This window comes from Cebus imitator, unplaced genomic scaffold, assembly GCF_001604975.1.
Source record: "Cebus imitator isolate Cc_AM_T3 unplaced genomic scaffold, Cebus_imitator-1.0 Scaffold18, whole genome shotgun sequence".
In the NCBI taxonomy this organism is placed as follows: Eukaryota; Metazoa; Chordata; class Mammalia; order Primates; family Cebidae; genus Cebus; species Cebus imitator.
The window spans coordinates 7,411,048-7,416,096 of record NW_016107333.1 but is presented as its reverse complement, the minus strand read 5'-3'; the positions used below and the strand labels follow the sequence as shown (position 1 = coordinate 7,416,096).

Sequence of the window (5,049 nt, the reverse complement as noted above, 5' to 3'; positions counted from 1 at the left end):
GTGGCTCACCCCTGTAATCCCAGTACTTTGGGAGGCTAAGGTGGGTGGATCACGAGGTCAAGAGATCAAGACCATCCTGGCCAACATGGTGAAACCCCGTCTCTACTAAAAGAAATAAAAAAATTAGCTGGGTGTTTGGCACACGCCTGTAGTCCCAGCTACTGCGGAGGCTGAGGCGGAAGAATCACTTGAACCTGGGGGTTGGAGGTTGCTGTGAGCCGAGACTGCACCACTCTACTCCAGCCTGGCAACAGAGCAAAACTCTGTCTCAAAAAAAAAAAAAGAAAAAAGAAAGGGAGATGTAAAAAAATATCTGAGATATAGCAAAGTTCTTCTCATGGTTGAATAAGAATATTGAGCTGGGCCTCTAAAAAAAAGTACAGAAAATTCCCTCTGTCATAGAGATGCAGTAGAGTCAGATGAGCTAAATCTAAATCTCATTTAATGAAGAAGGGATTTTTCCTTTATTTTTGAAGTGCGTTCTAACCTAGTTTTTGGAATTCGTTTGTTCTGCCATTAAAAGGGATTTTTAGGTGGTTCATTTAATTATAGCTCTGTTTTAGAAATGGGAAGGAAAAGAATGTGAGAGAGAGATTAACTGCATTTGCTTCTGTGGAATGTCAGTAGTCAAAAGGAAATTCCGGATTGTTTATTTATTTGTTTATCTAAAAATATGGAACACTTGGTGAATTTTCACCTTATCCTTGCTCAGAGGATATGCTAATCTCTGTATTGTTCTAATTTTTTAGTATGTATGTTGAAGCAAACACACAGATTTTGTTTGTTTGTTTGTTATTGGGTTTTTTGGAGGAAAGCTATTTTCTACAGGTCTTAATTAAAAACATATTATTCTGTATGTATTGAAATGTGCAGAACCTTACTGCTGCTGCTTTTCATTATCCAGAAAGTTGCTTACATCTCTCTACTATTATCTTCTCTCCCTTTGTTTTTGCCCTTGGGGGTTGATACTTTTTAATTCCTTTATTTCATTTTTTTGTGAGGTTTTGGAAGGGAATGAAGAATGAAGTATGTTCATTCTTCCTGGCTAGTTGATTATACTATAGAAATTGATGTTTTCATCTCTAAGGGACAAAAAATATTAGGAAAATATCTATGCTAGTTATTTTTCTGTTGTGGTAAAATACACGTTACATACAATTTACCATTTTAAATATTGTTTTCAGTTCAGTGACATTAATTACATTTATCTTGTTATGTGACCATTACCACTGTCAGTCTCTAGAACTTTTTCATCATCCAAAACTGAAACTTGTACCTGTTAAACAAAAATTTTCTATTTCACCTCCTCCCTGCCTTGGTAACTACTATTCTGTTTTCTGTCTCTATGAATTCAACTAATCTAGGCAGCTCATTGTAAAAGTGGAGTCATACAATATTTGTCATTTTGTGTCTGGCATATTTCACTTAACATAATGTGTTTAGGTTTCATTTTATACCATGTGTCAGAATTGTATTCCTTTTTAAGGCTGAATAATATTCCATTGTTTGTATATACTGCATTTTCTTTATCCATCAGTCGATGAACATTTGGCTTATTTCTACCTTTTGGTCATCGTGAATAATGCTGCTGTGAACATTGGTATACAAATATCTCTTTGTGGCTGGGCATGGTGGCTCTCACCTGTAATCTCAGCACTGTGAGAAGCCGAGGTGGGTGGATCCCCTGAGTCCAGGAGTTTGAGACCAGCCTGGGCAACTTGGCAAAACCCAGTCTGTACTAAAAATACAAAAAAAGTAGCCTGACATGGTAGTGTGTGCCTGTAGTCCCAGCTACTCAAGAGGCTGAGGTGGGAAGATTGCTTCATCCTGGGAGGTGGAGGTTGCAGTGAGCTGAGATCACACCTGCACTCCAGCTTGAGTGATAGACTGAAATCCTGTCTCAAAAGTAAACAAACTTGATGGGCGCAGTGGCTCATGCCTGTAATGCCAGCACTTTGGGAAGCTGAGGTGGGCAGATCCCCTGGGGTCAGGAGTTCGAGAGCAGCCTGGCCAGCATAATGACACCCCCGTCTCTATCAAAAATACAAAAATTAGCTGGGAGTGGTGGTGAACGCCTGTAATACCAGCTACTCGGGAGACAGAGGCAGGAATCGCTTGAACCTGGGAGCAGATGTTACAGTGAGCTGAAATTGCATCATTGCACTCCAGCCTGGGCAACAGAGCGAGACTGTGTCTCAAAAAAAAAGAAAAAGTAACCAAACCAAAACCAAATACCTCTTTGTGACCTAGCTTTCACTTCTTTTGTGTAATACCCAGAATCAGAATTGCTGGATCATATGGTAATTCTGTTCTTCTTTTTGGGACAGGGTCTTGCTCTGTTACCCAGGCTGGAGTACAGTGACACAATGATGGCTCACTGCAACCCTGGCCTCTTCGGCTTGGGTGATCCTTCTGTCTCAGCCTTCTGAGTTGCTGGACCACAGGCATGTGCCACCATGCTTGGTTTTTTTTTTGTTGTTGTTTGTTTGTTTGTTTGTTTGTTTGTAGAGACATGGTCTTCCCTCTCGACATGTTGCCCAGGCTGTTCTCAAACTCTTGGGCTCAAGCTACCCTTCCACTCAGCCTCAGCCTCCCAGAGTGCTGGGATTATAGACATGAGCCATTGCGCCCGGCCGAAAATTGTATTTTTAATTTTTTGAGGAATTACTATAGTGTTTTTCACAAGGACTATATAATTTTACATTCTCACCAACAGTGCACAACAGTTTCAGTTTTTCACATTTATACCAACCTTTATTATTTCCTGTTTTTGTTTTTGGTAATAGTCATAATGGGTATGAAATGGATATGATTATCTTGATTTATAATTCTCTAAAGATAATGATATTGAGCATCTTTTTGTGTACTTATCGGCCATTTGTATGTCTTTGTTTAAATGTCACATTAAGTCCTTTCTACATTTTAAACATTGGGTTATCTGTTTTTTGGTGTCCTAATCATTGTGTAGGTTGCTGCAGTGGGAGTGGAGAAGGAACAAAGAAATCTGTAACTGATTGTGATCAATTAGTTGTAAACACCGATGCACTTGGACCAGCCAAGGCCTGTAATTTTATTTATTTATTTATTTATTTATTTATTTATTTTTTGAGACGGAGTTTTGTCCTGTCACCCAGGCTGGAGTGTAGTGGCGCAGTCTTGGCTCACTGCAACCTCTACCTCCTGGGTTCAAGCATTTCTTTGCCTCAGCCTCCTGAGTAGCTGGGATCACAGTTGAACGGCACATGCCTAGCTAATTTTTGTATTTTTAGTAGAAATGGGGTTTTACCATGTTGGCCAGGCTGGTCTTGAACTCCTCACCTGGTGACCTACCCACCTCAGCCTCCCAAAGTGCTGGGATTACAGGCATGAGCCAGTGTGCCCGGCTGCCCGTAAATCTTTTTTTTTTTTTTTTTCTTTTCTCTTCAGCCTGTAATTCTTAAATAATGTTTAGAATCTGAGAAAGGTTTGCTGGAAGGATGAGGCATGTTGGATTATGTTTTGAGAATGTATGGATGTTATGAGATGGTCAGAAACAAGAATTTTTTTTTTTTTGAGACAGCGTTTAAGTCTTGTTGCCCAGGCTCACTTCTACCTCCACCTCCCAGGTTCAAGCGATTCTGTTGTCTCAGCCTTCCGAGTAGCTGGGATTACAGGTGCATGACACCGCACCTGGCTAATTTCTGTGTTTTTAGTAGAGACAGAGGTGTCACCATGTTGGCCAGGCTGGTCTTGAACTCCTTATCTCGTGATCTGTTTGCCTCGGCCTCCCAAAGTACTGGGATTACAGGCATGAACCATCGTGCCCAGGCTTTTTTTTTTTTTTTTTTTTTTTNCCCAGGCTGGAGTGTAGTGGCGCAGTCTTGGCTCACTGCAACCTCTACCTCCTGGGTTCAAGCATTTCTTTGCCTCAGCCTCCTGAGTAGCTGGGCCTACAGGCACATGCCACCACATCCAGCTAATTTTTTATTTTAAGTAGAGATGGGGTGTCACCATGTTGGCCAGGCTGGTCTCAAACTCCTGACCTTAGGTGATTCACTTGCCTCAGCCTTGCAAAGTGCTGGGATTACAGGCATGAGCCACTGCCTCAACAGGATTGAGCATTCCTTAGGAACAAGGATTCCTTAGAGCCAGGAAATTCAACATTATATGTAATTAGGTGTATAATTTCACACAGGCATTTTTTACAAGAGAATAATACAGTAGTACGATAATATTTATATTTATTGTGGCAAGTCAAATGCTTTAAAGGCTAGCAGTAGTCAATCAAAGCTAGAAACAACTTGTAATAGTTAATTTTGAAATGTTTGTCAGAAAGGGGAAGAAATTACCTTCTGGAATATTAGGTACAGAGTTCATACCAGCAAATGAATGCTAAAAGTTAGATTCTGGTGCCAGTTTCCTTAAACTCTGTGTTCATACTGTTCAACCTTGAAAGTTGTAGCTTCCTCTTTTTCTCTTTGAATAAGATAGTTGCCCTTTTTTGCATATGCTTTAGAATCCATGCTGATATATTTGGTTGGAAAATGGGAAAGGAGCTTTTAGGGTTCTGAGATCATTGTGTGATGTTTAGAAACAAAGTGTCACTATTATGTGGGAGAGACTGGTTCAGATTCTACCTCTTTGTTAAGTCAATATTCTCTAGTACAATAGGAAGCAACCTCTTTCCCTATCATGAGGGGTTTTGTGTTCATTCCCCCTTGCTTAGTTGAGAAATTAAATTATGGAAATGGGTATTATATATCAAATATTGTTATTAGATATATATCTGCTTCAACCTATCATATTAGATATCTGCTCCAACTTAAATAACTTTTATTCCTTCTGCCAATACCTTCAGTAGCCCATACACCAAGGTCAGCTCCTTTGTGGGTTTTTTTTTTTTTTTTTTTTTTTTTTTTTTTTTTGTCTTTTTTTTTTTTTTTTTTTTTTTTTTTTTTATTTTTTTATTTATTTTTTTTTTGAGACGGAGTTTTGTCCTGTCACCCAGGCTGGAGTGTAGTGGCGCAGTCTTGGCTCACTGCAACCTCTACCTCCTGGGTTCAAGCATTT

The 5,049-nt window shown here is 39.6% G+C and overlaps 1 protein-coding gene and 1 pseudogene across 1 annotated transcript in view; one reads left to right on the top strand and one right to left on the bottom strand.

The window, feature by feature from the left end:
- The window catches only part of ITCH (itchy E3 ubiquitin protein ligase), a 144,997-nt gene that overhangs the window by 13,320 nt on the left and 126,628 nt on the right, over window positions 1-5,049 (top strand). The window lies entirely within an intron of this gene.
- On the bottom strand, window positions 668-768 carry LOC119469368 (annotated as a pseudogene).